Here is a 21,260-nt window from a genome sequence, read left to right on the forward strand (position 1 = left end):
ATGAAATATTTAAAGAAAAGGATTTATTTGAACACATCTACTTGAATGATGAAGAAAAGGAAAATTTCCCTGTTGATCTTTACAATTCATTAAATGATATTTTACAATAAATAAATGGATACAAAAGAAAGAGCAAGAAGATTTAAGGAACATCAAGAGTTGGTTTCAAAAGTTGTAAAACAACAGGAAGACATAAAGAAGAAACGCAGACAGAAACTAACGGGCGAAGAAGCATTTGAAAAAAACAAGAGAAATTTTTTAAACCACTTTTAAAAACTTCCCAAGAAAAAATGAAAGATGTTTCCACAGTTCCCACAGTAGAATATACTCCTAGAAAGCTTCAAATGTTAAAAGATTTCAGTCAAATGACGGAGGAAGAATTAGAGCATTTAGGAGAATTAGAATATGATGATGAAGGTTTATTTCAACAACTGAAAGAGATTAATCAACCCCCTGATTATATTGTGAATGCTGTTCAAAACAATGAATATTCAGCGGATTCAAAAACCAAAGCAGGACTCATTCCAACAGAACAACCAGCAATATTTCATCTTGTTCAAGAAAAGGTATTGATATTTAATGATGAATTAAGGTTCTTAAGTTCTGCTCAACCCCTGTTAAACTAACTCCGAGATTAATGTTTCTTCTCACAAAAGATGGAAGACAAGGTTCAACTGTGAGGGATGAATCAAAGTATATTGATAAACCATTGGATATGGAAAATAATGATGATAGAGTATATATTGATTTGCTGAACACTCTAAATTATAAGGTTATTCTTTCTGGTAAAAGTAGGAAGAATGAGAAGGAGAAACACATTATTCAGGCTTTAAGTATCCTTGGTTCAGGTATTAGTTTTCTTCCAAATGACCCATCGCAATTAGTTAATAGACTGTTATTGTTGTTCGGCAGTAAGAAGGCTGGAAATAACAATTGTTTTAATGAAGCATCAGCCATTTTAGACCAGTTGATGAACATGAAAATAATTAATAAATCTCAATATAAAGACATTTTATCTCATATTAAATAAGATGAGAAGCACAATCCTGAGTTTTAATTTCACAACAAGCGACCACACATCTTCATTCCCATACCCACTACAACTTGACACAACAAAAGAATATGAGGCATCTTTATTGTCCATGGAGACTTATAATACCTTATTTAATATAACCGAGAAAAATGACAAGTTTAGTTATAATCCGGGAAGTGGATACAAAACGATAACAGTCTCACCCGGAGCATACGAGATTTCTCAAATATCTTCCGAAATTGCTCGTCTTATGAAAGAACAGGGTGATGAACCAAAAAATATTATTATAAACATTCAAAAACATACTTCAAAATCAACGATTAAAGTTAAAAATAACTACAAGGTTGATTTCACAATTGATAATTCATTTAGAGAGTTATTAGGTTTCTCCTCAAAAAGATTGAAACTAATGGGACGTTTTACAGTGATAATGTCATTCAAATATCCTCAGGAATAAATTCGGTGTTAATTCACTGTGATTTGATTGATGGTGCTTATAATGATGGATTAAAAACAAATACAATATTTTCATTCAGCGCATACTCAACCCCAATTGGTTATAAATTCAATATGGAGCCTAAAAATTTGGTTTATCTACCTGTGTCAGGAAAAACCATACACAGAGTAAATTTTACGATAACCGACCAAGATAATCGTGTGATCTCTTTTAATGGAGAAGTTATATCCATCAGAATTCACCTACGTGAAGTTTTTCAATAAATAAATACGATGGTTATTGTGAGGAAGCACGAGTTGGGAAAATATAAAATAATTACAGGGGATGGGATGTTCCTTTCCCGGTAGTACAAGGGTGAAGGTATGTATCTTGGTAGAGGATACTATAAACCTAAGAGACAAAGGGGTGTTGGACATCAATTTAGAGGAGATGGGATAATTGATACTCTCATGGGTATTGGTTCAACTATTCTTAAACATAAAGACCTAATTGGTTCAACTGCTTCTGCTGTGGGAAATGTAGCAGGTGCTGTAAAGAGTATAAAAGATGCTCAGAAAGAATCTCATAAATTACAAGCAATAAAAGAAATTAAGAAAGGTAAAACTCAGTTGTTCCCACAAGAACGACAGAAAATAATTCAAATACTTGGATCAGGGTTTCAAAAGTTTTAACATCTTTTTCCTAAATAAATACAAGTATGGAAGCAATTGATAGTATCTATGATTTGGATGATACTATTATTATCTCAAACTCCACTAAAAAAGAAGATTACTTCAAGGTAAATGCAATAACTGGAACAGACTGGAATACAAATGGTACAAAAAGTTTTGAAATAAATAATCAACAAACCTATTTGAATCTCTCCGAAAGTTTCTTGTTGTGTAAATTTAAATTCACTAAGGCTGGGAATAACACAAACGCTACACTTGTAAATGATTTCTTCTGGAAAATGTTTGATAGTGTGCGATTGTATATTGGAACACAAGAAGTTGAAGCGGTTGATTATGTCTCTGCTGTATCTGAAATGATGAAATTTACACTCTATACATTCAGTGATAGAAAGGGAAAGGGGTCTGTCGAAGGTTTTATTCCTGATATGTCAACGGGAACAAACACAGACCCTGGATATATTCAAAGGAAAGGAATGTATAATGATGATACAAAAGCAGAAAATAGTTTTACTGTGGCAGTTCCTCTTAAAGGTATATTTGGATTTTGTGATTATGATAAAGTTCTGTATGGTCTTAAAATTAGATTTCAACTACAAAGGAATGATAATGAAAATAGATTGCTTTTTGGTGTTGGTAATGCTTTTGGTGATCAGAATAAATTTGTAATTGAGGAGATGAGTTGGTATATCAGTGAATATACTCCTAATCTTAAAACAGAAGAGATGTTGAATCGAAGACTTAACTCAAAGAAACCACTCAGTGTATCATACCTCAAAAGAAGATGTCAACACGTTAAACTCAATCAAACTACTTACACGTGGAATTTGGGTGTTCTGGAAGGAAAGCCACGATATCTGTGGATGATTTTTAAAAAGCCAGATGGTGATACTGCGACTGATAAGAATAATGCATTGAGTGATAATGCTAAGGTGAAACAACTTCGCGTTTCTCTAGATGGAACATTTTATCCACGAGATAGATTGGAAATTAATTGGGAAAAAAATGATTTTGCTGAAGCATACAAGTCTTACCAAAAGGTGTGTGAAAGTAATGGAAATAAAGAACCTATTTTAGATATGACAGCATTTAAAAGTTTGTATACAATCTATACGTTTGACCTGAGCGCTCAAAAAGAAACTATAAAGTCTAATCGAGTGGATACTTCCCTATACATTGAAAGAGGAGAGAGTGAAGAAGTTGATACATATTGTTTGCTTTTGGAAGAAACAGAATTGCAGATTAATACAGATAATGGTGTGATGATTAGTCTCACATAATTTTTTGTTAAATAAATGAGTGGCAAAGTACCAACTGGGGTATATGTTAATCAAATCAATCTTCATAAACTATCATCTTGTGTTCAAAATCAAAAGCCTTGTACGATTAACGTTAATACAATTCAGAGAAAAGGAGCAGTAAGAATTGATGTTTTGCTCACAAGAGAACAGGTTAAAATCTTGAATGACACTGGCTCACTTAAAATTAAAATGACAAAACCAATGTTAAAAAATATTCAATAAGAGAGACGAGTGGAGGATTTCTCCCATTTCTAATTCCTTTATTTGCTGGTTTAAGTGCGGTTGGAGCATTGACGGGTGGTATTTCAACAGCGGTCAAAACTGCCAACGAAAGGAAGGCTCAACTCCAGGCTCAAAAAGAATTGGAAAGACATAACAAAGAGTTGGAGAAACAAATTAGTGGAAGTGGTGTAATTGTAGATTTTGCTGAAAAACTTGAAGGTCTGCCTGATAAAGCGAGATTGTTAGTTGGAGATATGCTTTCTTCTATAGCACAAGCAGGTGTAAAATTAACGAAAAGAGGTAATGGATTATATCTTTCTAATAAATAAATGAGCATTGATGAGTGGTTGAAAGAATTTGGAAAGAATAAAACATCAAATTTACAACTTGCCAAATATTGTAAGAAATTAAAAATTCATAATGTGGTTATTTGTATGAGAGATGAATTAACAAATGTGTCGAAACATACAAAGATTATTATTATGAACTTAGAAGATAATGATGGGAACGGTTCTCATTGGGTTTGTATTTTTAATAGTCAAGACAAATATTATTTTGATAGTTTTGGTCTTCCACCACCTGTTGAAGTCATAAAATTCTTACAGAATGGTGTTTATCAAACATTTCAAGTCCAAGAATTAAATTCCAAGTGTTGTGGTCAATTATGTCTATATGTGTTATTTCAACTCAACAAAAATAAAAAATTTTATGATATTATTTTTAATCTAATATAAATGACTTATGTTGGTAAAGATGGTTCTATCTTTGGTGTATCTCAAGAACTGGATATTGATTTATCAAATTATTACACAAAGGCACAGGCTGAACGACATAAATATAATATAAACAAAAATATTAACATGAAAAATGCTTATAAATTAAAAAATTATCCAAGCCCGACTGACGCGAATGACTTGGTGAGATTAAGCGATTTATCACAATATATATATACTTAAATAAAACGGCTGTGTATTCTAAAGATACAGAAGTGTTGATATTATCTCCAGGTCATACAGAATTCACAGTTCGAATTAAAATAAATTTTTATAAAGAAGGGCGTATCGTTTGTATGAGAATAGAACAATGGGGGTATGATATGAATGATTTAGGGTATAATTGGTCATTTAAAATTAACCTCGAAGACCTGGAACAATTAAATCAGTCTCGTAAGGAAGAATATTATCCACTTGGTATCGAGAATGAGTTTTGTGGAGCCACGATTAGTAAACAACAAATAAAAGAATTTAATAAGGGTAAATATAATAATGGTTTTGCCCTTGTTTATCTCATGAAAACAGAAAAAACAGGATTATATATAATAAGTAAGGAAATACAAAATGATTTAACTATGGGAAGATGGGGAGGTGTTTCGTGCCATAATATTATTCTAAAATATATTTCTAATACATAAATGACAGCAAGAAGGCTTCAAGAAAATTATCATTTCTGTGTCCAAGCATACCTTCAAGAAAAGGGTATTCGGTATTTTAATAAATATGTTCTACAACATAAGAATGAGGTATTTTCAATAAAAGATTGGTATTATGCTGATGTTGATAAACCGACAACTTTAGATTTAATTAGAATGTTAAATAATGAAAAAATTATAAGGTTAAGAAAAGGTAAGGCTCTTTTAGAAATTCAAAAGAAATTTTATTGGTTTCCTGTTGTAAAAAAAATTATTTTGGATACAGGAATAACAAGAAATCCTGATGAATATATGTATAATATTCTATGGGGTGTAAACGATTCAAGTATAGTAAGGGATGAGGAAGGAGTTGAAGAAGAGAGGGAAGAGGAGGAAAAGGAGAAGGAGGAGAGAGAGAATAGAGAGAGGGAGGAAAGAGAGAAGAGAGAGAAGGAGAAGAAAGAGAAGGAGGAAAGAGAGAAGAGAGAGAGGGAGGAGAGGGAGAAGAGAGAGAGGGAGGAAAGAGAGAGAATAAATAAATATCAAAATATGGAAACCAGTGAGATTCAAAAAAGAATAGAGGTATTAAAGAAATTAACTCATCTCACCAGGAAGGAATACAAAGAATTAACAAGTCTATTTGCAATACTTTCAACAAAACTATTAGCATCGTCAAGCTATTCATTTTAATTCAATTTTTTTCTTAAATAAATGGAGGAGAGAGTGAAGGCATTTCTAAGGATTCTTTATGTTTTAAAAATTAAGATTCAAATGTGCATGTTGGAAACTAAAAAGGTTTTTGCACTCTGCAGGAATTTTTCTCATAAATAAATGAGTTATTGTCTCAAATGTAAAAAGAAAACTAATACTAAAAATATTTCATATATTAAAAGTAAAAATAACAGGGTTATACAAAAAGGTATATGTTCGGTGTGTGGTTCAAAAAAATCAATTTATCTCCAAACACAAACTCGGAGGAGATATACAAAAGTTTTTATCAGGAAGTAAATTTACAACTACTGGAATACCAGGGGAATTACATCTTCCAGGTTATTCTTTCTGTGGTCCAGGCACAAACTTGGATAAAAGATTAGATGAGGCAGACAATCCTAAATCCTGGAGTAAACCAATCAATAGAGTTGATGAAGTGTGCATGAGACACGATATTGATTATGGGAATACCACAACGTTGGAAGAAAAGCATGAAGCCGATAGAGAAATGTTGTATAATTTGTCTCTGATACAAAATCCAACCTTGAGAGAAAAAGTTGATAGGTTCATCGTGAAGAAGATGATTAGTGCTAAATTGAAACTTGGACTTGGAAATTCAAAAACTTATAGGCTCTAATGATGCCATTAAGACTGAAGAGCAATTAGCTGATGAATTACATAAACCAATATTCACAAAGTTTCAGAGAAGGAAAGTTTATTCCAAGGAAGTTGATTATATCTGGTCTGCTGATTTGATTGAACTCAATAATGATAAGGGGTACAAGTATGCTTTAACCGTTATTGATTTGAGGAGTAGATATGCGTGGGTTGTCCCTTTAAAAAACAAAACAGGTAATACTCTTATGTTAGCTTTTCAACAGATATTTAATAAAAGTAAGAGAAAACCTAAGAAATTGTGGACTGATGAGGGTAGAGAGTTTTATAACAAGACATTTATGAATTTTCTAAAAAATAACTATTACATTATACAGTACCTTTAATGAAGGGAAGGCAGTTGTTGTTGAACGTTTTAATCGTACCTTAAAAGAGAGACTATATAAAAAATTCACACAACTCGGTTCACAACAATGGTTATCTTTTATTCAGGATATTGTGGATAAGTATAATGACACGATTCACACGTCAACGAATATGAAGCCATCAGAAACATTTACAAAATTAAAATATGAAAAAGAGATTAATGTCAGAAAACCTAAGTTCAAAGTTGGTGATATCGTAAGAATATATAGGTGGAAATCTCATTTTGAAAAGGGTTTTACTGAACGATGGACGAAAGAACTTTTTAAAATTGTTGATGTAATAGATACAGTTCCTTGGACTTATAAAATATATGATTTGGAAGGGAAGAGATTTTAGGTTCATTTTATTCACAGGAATTACAAAAGACAAAACTAAGCAGATAATACACCTTTGTGGACACTAGAGGGACAAGTCCGAGGTGTATTACAGTATATAATGTGTGTCAAGGGGGACGTTCTTAGATCTGTGAACCCCAAACACAGAATCCTCAACTGAATAGTCAAGGTTTAACTTTTGTTTGTGTGTGTGTGTGCAATGGGAGCAATAGGTTGGTGCTTCACTCCCTCCTACTATACACCGTTGTGGACACTCGAGGGCCAAGTCCGAGGTGTATAACAGTATATAATGTGTGTCAAGGGGGACGTTCTTAGATCTGTGAACCCCAAACACAGAATCCTCAACTGAATAGTCAAGGCTTAACTTTTGTTTGTTGATGTGTATGTGTGTGTGTCCCAACCCTCACATTCAAAATCTCAACCCCAACCCTCACATTCAAAATCTCAACCCCAACTCAATCCTCGCCCAACACAATGTCTTTTTCAAAATGAGATTTCCACCTATATATATATATATTTTTACGTTTTTTTTTTTTCTTCTTCCAATTCTGTCTTTTAAGGCTTTCAGGTTTGATGACGTAAAAAGGGGGAGTAAGCCTGCACTTTCTTCCCAGAACTTTCTTGATCTTGCTCCCATCAAGCACCATCCGACAAAGAACTACATCGATAGGTTTAGATCCCAAAGAGTGATAGCAACTCCAAAAGTCTCCAAAATATAAATAAATAAAATAATAATAATAAATAAATAAATAAATAAATAAATAAAAGCCCCCAAAAAAGTTTCAAGTGTCCAACATAAACCCAACTTTCCAAGTCTTCAAGGTATAACCACATTCCCGTTGAGTTTCCAAGATATGTATCACATTTTGAGTTATCAATCCAGAACCCACATTTCAAGTATTCAAAGTAAAACCAACTTACAAAGTCTCTTAAGGATAACTCATTTACTGATTTTTTCAAAATTTGTGAGTCTCCAAGGTAGGCCCCATATTTAGAACCATCTTGGCAGAACCCTTTTCCTGAGTCTCCAAGGTAGTTATTTAAACCATCAAGGCAGAACTCATTTACTGATTTTTTTCAAAATTTGTGAGTCTCCAAGGTAGGCCCCATATTTAGAACCATCTTGGCAGAACCCTTTTCCTGAGTCTCCAAGGTAGTTATTTAAACCATCAAGGCAGAACTCATTTACTGATTTTTTCAAAATTTGTGAGTCTCCAAGGTAGGCCCCATATTTAGAACCATCTTGGCAGAACCCTTTTCCTGAGTCTCCAAGGTAGTTATTTAAACCATCAAGGCAGAACTCATTTCTTGATTTTTTCAAAATTTGTGAGTCTCCAAGGTAAAACTTGTATTCTGGCTCATCAAGGTATAACTTGTTCAGTGGGTATTGTCTTGATAACTCACAATGAGTACTATTGCTGTAAAACTCTTTTTCAGGATTTTGCTGGTCTCCAAGGTATAACTCTTTGGTTGGGTCATCAAGGACGAACTCGTTCTGTGGGTCTTGGTCGCTCATAAGGTCTTCAACCAAGCCAACAATTTCGCCCCAAGTTGTAGCAAAAGCAGTATTTTCATTTCGTATTTCAGACACAATTTCCTGTGAGAGAAAATAATAATGTATTAATTAAGTTATTTAATTATTAAATGAGTATGCTTCAATCAAAGTTTGAAAATAGGAAAATAAAAAATCTTACCTCAATAGATAAGAGGTTTGAATCCAGTTCATCAACTTGAAGGTTTAGTTCCATACAAGACAGAGAGTTCCAAGGAACACCAAAGTCATCCCACTCAAGGTCTTGGTCGCTCATAAGGTCTTCAACCAAGCCAACAATTTCCCCCAAGTTGTAGCAAAAGCAGTATTTTCATTTTGTATTTCAGATACAATTTCCTGTGAGAGAAAATAATAATGTATTAATTAAGTTATTTAATTATTAAATGAGTATGCTTCAATCAAAGTTTGAAAATAGGAAAATAAAAAATCTTACCTCAATAGATAAGAGGTTTGAATCCAGTTCATCAACTTGAAGGTTTAGTTCCATAGAAGACAGAGAGTTCGAGACAAGCACACAGAACACCATTGCCAGCAAAAACAAATGTTTAAAATGGAGCCTGGGTTTGAAGCTTTTATAGAGAAAGACTGGTGGGTGTGGTTTCCTTTGGAAATTCCCTGGGCAAGCCTAGGCAAGCCTTCATTGGGAAATTTTTCAAAACCATAACATCCTGTAATTTTCTAGTGATTTCTTTGTGAGTCAGAGATGAACTGGAAATGATGTAAGAGTGGGCGGGGCTTAGCAAAAGTGGGCGGGGCTTAGGAAAAGTGGGTGTGGCTTAGAAAAAATACATCGTGAAAAGTGGGCGGAGCTTAGCAAAAGTGGGCGGAGCTTAGCAAAAGTCGGCGGGGCTTAGGAAAAGTGGGCGTGGCTTAGAAAAATACCTTATGAAAAGTGGGCGGAGCTTAGCAAAAGTGGGCGGGGCTTAGCAAAAGTGGGCGGGGCTTAAAGAAAAGTGGGCGGGACTTATTGAATACCTTGTGGAAAGTGGGCGGGGCTTAACAAAAGTGGGCGGGGCTTAAAGAAAAGTGGGCGGGGCTTAACAAAAAATAACCTGTGGCTCAGGAGGTGGTCAAACAAGAGCATTAAGAGAAGTTTATCATTTCGTAATGGCACAAAAGGGGTATCTTAAAAAATATAAAGATTCAAATGTTTTGTTTGTCAATATTTTAGATGGGGATTATTGTGCAAAGAAAATTAAACTATTGAAGGAATTTGAGAATGAACAAATCTTTATAGGTTCAATGAGTGAGCTGTTCAACCCCCAGGTGTTCAATTCAATGAGGTTCAACCTCCAAGTTAAAAGGGGAGACAAATAAATATACCTTGGGATAAAAAGGGGTTTATTTTTAGGGAAAAAAATATGAATCGCTGAAAATCCCCCATTCATTTACATTGAGAAAAGTGAGACAGAATCAGTATTCTTACCCTACATATATATATATATATATATATATATATATATATATATGTATGTATATGTATGTATGTATATATATATATTCGTGTGTGTGTGTGTGTGTGTGTGTGTGTGTGTGTGTGTGTGTGTGTGTGTGTGTGTGTGTGTGTGTGTGTGTGTGTGTGTGTGTGTGTGTGTGTTCATAACTCCAAAACCGTGATACCTAGTAACTTGAAACATTGCATGCATTATAAGAAAACTCCAAGGAAGTGCACGACTAAAAATTAGGTGTTTTGGTTCATTAAAACACCCCTTTTGAGGTTAATTAACTATCATATTTAATTGTATTCTTTATCAGGCGCATCCTTGGTCACTGCTCTCTTTGGGGTCTTATGACAAAGACAAGGTAACTTTGCTGGGGTCAGAAGCCAACATGTTTTTTGGCCTGCTCAACCATGCCTTGACTTGGAATAGGCTGCAACGATTTATTCATGATCACGTTTTTTTAATCACTTTCCTCAATAATATTATTGAATGCCTGTTCATCATTGCTACGAATAGCTGTATACATCGCTTTTGTAAATGTATCAAAAATCGCATCAAAAATACATCATTTGATACGATTCTCCACGATCTACTCTCGTGCACTAATGAAAGTCTATCATCAAAATGTTATTCAGGTTTTGAGGTTCGGATATCATCCAGACAAAATAAGTGTCGAAACCTGGAGTGAAAGCTGATATTTGAAGAACTAATGATATCCGATATCCCTCTTTTTTTTCATTCAAGCTTCTGCGTCTCACTATCTGCCATGACCTTTCCTGGGAAAGCTACATTTCATAGGATCATTGGTATCTCCCGAAACGAGACTGAGTCTTTGGTCCTCTCACTCTCTCACCACAAGCAGGTCAGTAGTCTTTTTCTCTTCTACTGTCTCCTCTCCAGTCTCCCCCCCCCCACCGCTCTGTCTGCGATTTGTCCCCACCATATTTCTGCAGGGTACTCAAGGTCCGCCAACGACCCCCTTCTGGTAAAACTACCAAAACCACGAATCACGTCTCACTTTAACTCTTTCATTCCTCTTTTTTCCCACCTGTGGAATAAACTCCCTCATTCTGTTCAATCCCATTCTTCCATCCAGGCCTTCAAAACAGCTGTTCGCCACCACCTCTTATCTTCCCCCATCCAAAACCTCGATCTTTTCTACCCCGTTAATCAACCCCAACCCATCTCCTTAAAATTCCCTGCTTTCCTTCCTAAAAGTCCCTGTAATGTCCATCTTGTATTCCCCATGTTCCCCACCCCATCCCTCTCTCTTCCACAGATCTCCTAATGTCTCTGTTCCCCACTGTTTTCTCTTTCCCTCTCCCACCCCTCGTCTCATGCCCCCCTTGCTGTGCGTTGAGTGTTAGCTCTCATACGAGCCTCGACAATGTAAAAAAAAAAAAATACATCAAAAAAAAAAAACGATGCAAGCGAGGCTATGTCCCCCCCCTCCCCCCTTTCTTTATATTTTCACTAGAAAATGTGAAATTTTCAAAACATTAAACTTCTCTTTTTCTGCTCTTTGGAGAATTTTATTGAGTGAACAAAAGATTTGGGAACGTGCCAAAATTAACTAGCTTAATTGAGATATACGATTTAATGCATTCACTGCTAGACTTCATGCCCGGTCCTCCAGAGGAACTGTTTATCCATAGCGTCTGCCAGATCTGTGTCTATATTTTCAGAGGTTTCTCAAGGTGCTCTACAGGAAATCAAAGCAAATCTGGTGAAAAACGGACATTTTAAAATAAAGTTGTCATGTTTGCGCAGACCACAAACGATGTACCACATGACGCATGCACAGACAGGCAGGCAACGTGGCGTATTATCTGCAATTTTTATTTCATAGGTGATTGAACTTTGCGATGTCTCCAGGGTTGTTCTTCGTTAAACAGCAACTCTTTGGTGGACAAAGTAATTATTTGAACGAATTCATTTTATTTCTTAAACTGCTGTGTGCACGGTGAAGACCGCTTTAAAGTGAAAGGGATCCTATATGGTATGCAGCCACAGAACTGGCCAGCCTTTCCTTATCAACCACTTAATTAGAGTGCTGCATTGAGTGATTAAGCCACTTGCCGAGAGTCCAAAAGTCGATGGTGGTGCCGCGCCACGTTATTCAGACCGAGTGGATCGTGCTCCATCAACCTGAGCGAGTATATCGTGCTCCGTCAACCTGAGTGAGTGGTTCATCCTCCATCAACCTGAGTAAGTGGTTCGTGCTCCGTCAACCCGAGCGAGTGGTTTGTGCTCCATCAACTTGAGCGAGTGGTTCGTGCTCAGTCAACCTGAGCGAGTGGTTCATGCTCAGTCCCTCCTCACCTCCCACCTCTCCTTGCTCCCCCTCCTCTCCTCGCTCCCCCTGCCTCCTGACTCTCCCTCCACCTCGTCACTCCCCCCCCTCTTTTTCTCCTCACCTCTTAATATTCCCATCAGCGAAGTGACAGGTGGTATTAGAATATATATTTTTATATATTTATGACTGGGGTATTCTTCCACATTGTCAGCAATAACGAACCATGCTTCCCCATTGTCGCGGGTCACTCATCTGCAGTGAGCACAACAAGGCTGCACTTATTTTCAGGTATTTTCATTTACAGACGCTTTCCAATGGTTCTGTGATTTTTTTTCCTAATGTGTCGGCTTTGATGTCTGTCGGCACACACAATTTCAGCTTTCTGTCACCCAGAAGGTACCGAACATTAATATCAGTCAGTTAGTGAGTCAGTGAGTAGTGACAATGAGCCCTTTATAGAGTAGATACCAGCAAGTACAACCCGTTGCATCACGGGAGGGAGAGCGGGGTTGGAAGAGAGGGAGATGGGGGAGGGGAGGGGTGAGAGGATGGAGGGGAGGGAGAGAAAGAGGACTGAGGGGAGGGGGAGAGAGAGGGGGTGGGGGAGAGAGAGATGGAGGACAGAGGGGAGGGAGAGATGGAGGACGGAGGGGAGGGAGAGATGGAGGACGGAGGGGAGGGAGAGATGGAGGACGGAGGGGAGGGAGAGATAGAGTACGGAGGGGAGGGAGAGATGGAGTACGGAGGGAGGGAGAGATAGAGGATGGAGGGGAGGGAGAGAAAGAGGACTGAGGGGAGGGGAGAGAGAGGGTGGGGGAGAGAGAGATGGAGGACAGAGTGGAGGGAGAGATGGGGGACGGAGGGGAGGGAGAGATGGAGGACGGAGGGGAGGGAGAGATTAAAGACGGAGGGGAGGGAGAGATGGAGGACGGAGGGCAGGCAGAGATGGAGGACAGAAGCCAAGCAGAGAGAGGATGGAGCGGAGGGATGGGGATCTTGGAAGGGGTGAGAAAGGGGGGAGCTAGGAAGGGTGGGCCAGGGAGAGCAATGCCCCACTAAACATCGCAATACACTCTGGTAGGGGGGATGTGATCGAGGAAGATGGGGGAGGAAGGAGGGGGGATTGGGGATGGAAAATGGTTTGGGAGGATATAAACATGAGGGGAAGGGGTTTTCTTGACTTGTGTTTTGTAGTGGGACGTGTGGAGAAAGGTGGGAGTGGGGGGGGGGGGTAGTACAAGACTGAACAAAATGCGATACGTTCAAACAGCAGATTAATACAGCTCACAAAGACTGCCCATAGATTTCCATGGGGGTTGGAGAGGGGAGGGGGTTTGGAAGGAGGTAATCAAATGGAAGACAAAGAAGGAACCTTCAGAAACCATCCGTAAATGGTCGTTCAAGTCAATTGATATCTGAAGCATGACGGGAGGGGGAGGGAAGGCAGCATGAGGGGAAGAAAAGCCAGCATGAGGGGAAGGGAAGACAGTGTGATCCGAAGGCAAGAGAAGGGAAGGCGGTGCGAGGGGACGTAAAGTAAAGGGAAGGCGGTGCGAGGAGAGGTGAAGGGCAATAAAACGTGCCCAAACAGCAACATTTTCTTTTTACCCACCGGGTTCCATATAAAACCGTGCGGGAGCATTTAAAACTTAAGCTATCAACCTGGGAAAGGGCTGCCTGCATGCATGCATGCTCGCACATGCAGCACCATTTGCACCCCTCCAGTCAGCACACTCCGAATTGGATTCTTACATGCTACACTCTGGGGAAGCCGTATTAAATTCAAAACTAAACTGTCAGTCCTTAACATCCTCGTTAATGGAGGGTGAAGGGTGAGGAGGGGGGAAGGGGGATAGAAGGGAGGGGTCAGAGAGAGGGGGATAGGGGTGGGAGAGAGAGAGAGATAGGGATGGGAGAGAGAGGAATAGGGATGGGAGAGAGAGAGGGACATGGGTGGGAGAGAGAGGGATAGGGGTGGGAGAGAGAGGGATAGGGGTGGGAGAGAGAGGGATAGTGGTGGAAGAGAGAGCGGTTGGGGTGGGAGAGAGAGTGAGAGGGGTGGAAGAGAGAGCAAGAGGGGTGGGAGAGAGTGAAAGTGGGGAAGGGGTGGGTGAGGGACAGGGAGAGGGGTGAGAGAGGGCAGGGTTGAGAGGGGCAGGGTGAGAGGGTTCGGAGGGGGAGAGAGTATGGGGGATTCTGGCAGATGTCACTTCCAATTTATTGTCCATCCAAGAGATAGCATACCCAATGATGAATCACCCTGCTTGAGAAACACTGGGATGACAGTTTATAGCTGGGTTGGGATTTGAACCCAGGCTAGACAGCTTTGAAGGAGCATGCATACCTCTCGGCTGTCCTGCCTGATGAGGTGATCCATGCTTTGTAACCACTGAAAATATTTTTTACTCATTTAATCGTATAATTTATTTTGCCTTCCTTACTCTGGTGATGTCCCCATGGAGAACTGAGCCATGGTAGGTTCCACCAAGGAAGCTTGGAGAGATCGAAACTTGTGGAGCACTCACCAAATGGGTTAGGTACTCAAACAAGCACTCCAACTTAAGTGCAAATCAGTTGAAGAAACTTAAAATAAATGAAACATTTACTTTTCATGTGTATCTTTCTATGCCAAAGTGATGGTCGTAAAATGAAAGCAGAGCACACAAAAATGGGAAATGTCGCATAAAATAAAATTGCATATTTTCAGAGGGTGAGCCACCACCCAAGCCACCTCATGACAACAAGGGGCCAAACGCAGGCGAGTGGGGCCTGAACTGAATTTCAGGTTGAACATTGTTTTTGTCAATCGATATTTTCAGTGACGGTGTAAATACTTTTGCCGTTTCTCGCCATGGCTTGAAAACGAACAACCAAGCAGCTTATAGAGTGCTTGCCAAGTGACTTAAGCACTCAAGCGAGCACTGCAACAAAATGGTTGATAAGGAACGGCTGGCTTGGCAAGCGATAGCAAGCTGATTGGTCAGGGACATAGCCGCAAAAAAACAAAACGTCACCGATTTCTCAACTTTTTCAGGTTTCACTCCAGATTTCAACAGTTATTTACTCCACGTGATCTGATCCTCCAAACTAAAATTTAATTTTGATTCTATATTGAATTATTCTGTGAGAGTAGACTGTGGAAAATAGAATCAGATAATGCATGAAATCACTCCAAGCTCTTAATTTGAAAACTATAGCACTTCCAAAAGTGATGTATATCGCAATTTCGTCAGTATTAGGATGAGGCATTCGATGATGTGAGTGAGGAAAGTGAAAGAAAAAAATTGAGCCCTTTCTCCTTAAAAAAAAATAACCCATTGCAGCCTGTTCCCAGTCAAGGCATTGTTGAGCAGGCCAAAAAAAATTGCAAATTAAGACCCCAGCAAGGGAGAGCAAAGTGACCGAGGATGATGCCTTGATAAATAATTATTTAATAAGGCCATGAATTATCTTCAAAGCGGGTGTTTAATATAACCCAAACACCAAATTTTCATTCATGCACTACCTTGGAGGTCCCTCAGTATGTGTGCAAAGTTTGGGCCTCCAGGTTTCATGGTTTTGGAGTTATGGAGGAGACCTCTAGGTTTCATTGTTTGGGACGTCTAGGTTTCATGGTTTTGGAGTCAAAAGGTGGAGCAGCTCCTTGTGAGCCAATGGCCATTCATTTCTAGTGCCCAACTGTGTGTGCGGACATCCTCCTGCAGTTGCGTTACCATTTTTTAGGAGGTGGGTGGCAGGATTTGCACTCCGGCCATCGAAAAACCTTTCACTCTGCAAAACACGTGAAAAACGCAAAGAAAACTGAAAACCCACTCCGTGGGAGTTCCTCCTGTGCAGCTGCCCTTCACAGGGCAGCTCACCAGATGACGGGATTGTGGCAAAGCCTTTGGGACCCCCACTCTTTGATAGGAGGAAAAGCACGGGTAACCTTCCCTGGTTGGATTGCGGTCATGTGTGTCAGGGTGGCGTTGAGGTGTCGTCCACCAGACGGTGGTATCCTGGGGTTAACCTGAGGTCGTCGCTTTGGGTGGGTGCTTGGAATGTCCTATCCCTAAGAGAGGATGATCACCTGTCTCTGTTATCATCTGAGCACAAGCATTTGGACATCAGCATTGCAGCACTCTCTGAGGTTCGGAGACCGGATAGTGGCGAGATCGTGGTGGGAGGTTACACCTTCTACTGGTCTGGTCACTCTGATGGTTACCATGCCCAAGGATTTGCTGTAGCTGTATCCAAAAAGATGACTCCAATGATAATTGAGATAACTCCGGTCAATGAGCGTATCATGAGAAATAAAGATTTGTCACTCCTTGGGTGTCTTTTCCCTGGTCTCTGTTTATGCTCTGACTGAGGTGAATGATCTCACCATGAAAGACACATTCTATACCACGCTCGAGTCTGTGGTTGATCAGTGCCTCAGGTGAGATACTCTTCTAGTCTTGGGGAATTTCAATGCATCAACTGGCACTGATAAAGATGATTATGAGGCATGTGTTGTCTCCATGGGTCTGGAACTGTGAACCAGAATAGCACTAAGTTCCTTGACTTTGCAAGAAGTCATGAACTTAGGATGGCTGGTTCATGGTTTCAGTGCCCACAATTTTGTTGATGGTGGCTGGAGGATAATCCAGAATTTCAGGGTCAATCGGAGTGCTCATTTCCTCAATACTGACCACAGGCTTGTGGAAGCAACTCTGAAGTTTCAGCTTAATCCAGGAGAATGGTACCATCTCAGCCGAAGCTGGATGTTGGCAAGTTCAAGGATGAGAGGGTAGCTGAGGAGTTTGCGAACAGGCTGAGTGGGGATTTGGGGTGTGTAGTTGCTTTGGGGAATCCTGAAGAGTTGTGGAGTGCCTTCAAGACCACCATCCTTGATGTTGCCAGTAGATGTCTTGGAACACACCGTCGGGCGAAGAAGAATTTTGTCTCTCAAGGGACACTGGATAACACTGACAAGAGTCGCAGGGCCAGGCTTAATGGCAGAGCTGAGCTGTTCAGGGAGTTTAGGCATAAAACCGTATGTGTGCTAAGGGTGGACAAGAAGGCCTATGTGCAAGGAATCTGTGAGGGGGTAGAGCATCACCTGTGGTCAAGTGATTCTCCTTCTGCATACAGGGGAATTCATGCAATGCGTTCCTCCAAGCCCATCCCTCGCTGCACTGCAGTTAGAGTGGAAGGTGGTGGACTCGTGACAGAGGAGTCCGACATGAAGGTCCGCTGGGCCGGTTACTTTCAGTGGCTGTACCGGGCTTTTCACAATCGTGGCTTTTAACTATCTCGGCATTTTCCAGGAACTAACCCCCACGATGTTTGAGGGTTTACTTTTTGCAATTATTGAAGGGCTCCAAACTTGGACCAATACTGTAATGACGTCATGCTGCCTGGTTGTGATTGGTAGGTGAAACACAATGAGTCCATGTGGCAGATGGCACTCATGGGCTCCAAATACAATCTGGGATCGCCAATCACGGTTAATGGTGCATCATTAACCAACATAGATACGTGTGTGTGTGTGTGTGTGTGTGTGTGTGTGTGTGTATTGTTACGGCTGTGGAAATTTGCATTACACCATAAAGGCTCCTCAGGTGAGACATATCGGTAAGTTGATGTGTAGTAAGCCCAAATCTGATGTTTAGAGGGAATATATGTGATCCATTCGGGCTGCGATTCTTCAGTTAGTCGTTTTTCTTTTGCTGTCGTTAATTTGGTGCAAGAACAACAACGAACATCGCCACAACCAACATCTCAACGATCACGCCATTCACTACACGATGCCACCTTCCACAACTACGCTACCACATCTTCGCCACTCGCCATTCAACGGGCACCGTGCGGTCACGATCTCCACGGGACGGATGAAAGGAGCGGAATGGCAGCTTAAATATCTCCCGCCAAAATCTCCCGCCCAAAACCCCCACGCTTTGGCATGGGGGAGATGCGATTTGAGCCAGAGGTCAAAGGTGAAAAAAGGTGGGGGCCTGATTTTGGGGGAATAATTCCCTGGCGGATGCGGGGGCCTGGGACACCATTGGCCGCGTGGGCACGGGTGACCCTCAGAAAGGGGCCCGGGAAGCCAGCCTGCCACGTGAGCATTTCAGGGGAGTCACCATGGCGGGCACTCCCCAGTGTTTCGGGAGCTGGTAGGCTCGGAGGCAATGTAGTGCCCAGGGGTGCCATCGTTTGGGAATCGGCACAGGGTAGTTCCTGCCAAGGGTGCCATGCGTCCCAGCCATGAGACCGTGTGAGGGCACAGAACGAAAATTGGGGGGTAAGGCCCGAAATTTGCGGGGACACCAACACAGGCGACGGGAATCTTGGTTGTTAGAACGGATAGTTTAAGCGAGAGGCGCTTGTTGAAAGCCCGGGGTAGTTCAAAAGTTAAATGGATAGGGTAGATAGGAAGTGTACCCCTCCACACCATCCATCCCTTCGCTCTCGTAGTGGGCCGCTGGACCCACTTTGGGTTAAGATCGCTGAAGTCCGAGGAGGCCATCCTGAGGCTTGAGTTGTGCCTCTACGCAGGACGCTAGTCTTCCCTCATTCCCCTCCAGGAAGGGAATGTATGGGTTGGGAGTAGGCTAGGTGACAAGATAGGTTTGCCGAACAGAGACAATAAAGGGGGTGAGGGGACAATTTATAGTGGGGAGGTAGGAAGAGCAAAAAATAAAAACAAAAAAAAAAGTTGGGGCTAAATTGGTTTTTGACAAATTAAGGGAGTGGGTAGGTACAGTGACAGGCAAAGGTGATAGGTTGGGAGGGAGACAGCAGGTGGGTCCGAGCCTGCCTTCTGTGTGGCCAGCACCACCGCACTCCCTCCACCGACCTGCACTGCACAGCGAGAGGCCAGCCAACACCGCCTGCTGGCTGTGTTTGCCTGCAGCGGCCTTGTTCTGCAGGCTGTGTTTGCCTGACCACCTTTGCCATGCCATGCCTACTGCCCACGTTTACCAGCCCCCGTTCTGTTTTGATTTCCCCCCTCCCCCCGTTCATTTCCATGTGTGCCGGGATCATCACACGAGTTGCAAGGACTGTCCTGTTGGCAGCTACAACACGGGCCTGCAGTGGCGGCCTGTGCGCCGGTTGACTTTTACCTTTTTCCTGCAGAGTCCATAGATCCTGGGCCATGGTTAGTGTAAATTTATAAGGTTAAGTTGTATTGTAAAAATGAGTGCGCCCCTGGCATGTATGTGTTAGCGCCGGCAATTTTATTTAAGTCGCCCGGATGAGTGTGTTTGTTAGCTAGTTACTCAGCCCTCAGGTTATTTATTTTGGGGACACGAATACACTGAATGTCGCACTCATGGATCCGAAGGTAAAACGTATTGGGGGAGAACTACACATGATGGTACACGAGAATTTAACGACTCAGGACGAGTCTGTAAAAAGGGGAGGGGTAGTGTTACGGCTGTGGAAATTCGCATTACACCATAAAGGGTCCTCAGGTGAGATATATCGGCAAGTTCATGTGGAGTTAGCCCAAACCAGTTGTTTAGAGGGAATATATGTGATCCATTAGGGCTGCGATTCTTCAGTTAGTCGTTTTTCTTTTGCTGTTGTTAATTTGGTGCAAGGACAACAATGAACATCGCCACAACCAACATCTCAACGATCACGCCATTCACTACACGACGCCAACAGTCACGCCATTCACACCACGATGCCACCTTCCACAACTACGCGATCACATCTTCGCCACTCGCCATTCAACAGGCACCGTGTGGTCACGATCTCTGTGGGATGGATGAAAGGAGCGGAGTGGCAGCTTAAATATCTCCCGCCAAGATCTCTCGCCCAAAACGCCTGCACTTTGGCATGGGGGAGGTGCGATTTGAGCCAGAGGTCAAAGGTGAAAAAAGGTGGGGGCCTGATTTTGGGGGAATAATTCCCTGGCCCCGAGCCAAAACTGACTTTCCTTGTCCCCTGCATGGCACGGGGAGGGGGAACGAGAGGGCACGCCCCTTTTTGGGAAGCTTCCAGAGAGGAGGTGGAGCCAGAAACGGGGCGGAGCAAAGGGCGGAGCCCCACCCTACAAAAGGCATGGGAATGGAGAGGCTCGCGTTCGAGTTGGGCTCTTGGTTCGGTCGGTTGTCGAGGGGTGGAGAGTCCTTGCTCTTGGTTGGTTCGGTCGATTTTCGAAAGGCGTGGCCATGAAGGTCGACGAGAACGTCGTTCCCTTGTCCCTGAAGGGGAATTGTGGAGAGTTGTGGTGATTGTTCCTGGTCGGAGGTTCTGTTCGTTCGTCCCTATCGGGCGGACGACACGTGCAGGCGCGAGGCACAAGCACAGTGGATCACGCGGGAGGGACTCAGAGTTACGGTCGCCAAGGACTCGACGCGCTAAGGGAAGTCGCGACTTCCTTTTCTTTTGGGGTTTTGTTTAAATGTCTGTGGGTGGCGCCAGTCTTGAAAAGTAGAATTGTTACAAGTGTTGCCATGTAAATCATATTCGGTTGTAGATCTGTTTGCTTTTATTGTGTTTTCTTGCTTGACTGTAACATGCGTGCCTTCCGTGCTTCCGTAATAAATGTGCTGGTCCAATTGTTTCCTGTTTCGCTGTGTCCTTTCCTTTGTTTGAATCTCCATCTTGCATCACGTAAGGGATTAATAGTGGGTTTTAAAACACCCTGTAACTAATCTGAACCGTCAAGGTCGACGATAACTCCACTCGGTTATCGCTGTATTACGGAACAATCCGCTTAAGCGGTTCGCATCCGGAGTCGACCTGTGGCATGGTAAAACTCCTCGGTACGTGATCCGCGCGGGTACTTAGGTAAATCGACCTTTCGGCGATCGGA

General features: G+C 41.4%; 1 long non-coding RNA gene across 1 annotated transcript; it reads right to left on the reverse strand.

Moving 5' to 3' along the window:
• Window positions 1-7,167: 7,167 nt before the first annotated feature.
• LOC147025824 (uncharacterized) lies at window positions 7,168-9,527 on the reverse strand. The gene is made up of 2 exons (XR_015058017.1): window positions 8,871-9,527; window positions 7,168-8,773 (listed from the first exon to the last, which is right to left on the reverse strand). It is a non-coding gene; the product is annotated as an uncharacterized LOC147025824 (long non-coding RNA).
• Between the last annotated feature and the right edge of the window lie 11,733 nt (window positions 9,528-21,260).

The sequence above is a fragment of the Eptatretus burgeri genome, chromosome 5, assembly GCF_056783735.1.
Source record: "Eptatretus burgeri isolate ZD-2024b chromosome 5, Ebu_testis_v1, whole genome shotgun sequence".
NCBI lineage: Eukaryota > Metazoa > Chordata > Myxini > Myxiniformes > Myxinidae > Eptatretus > Eptatretus burgeri.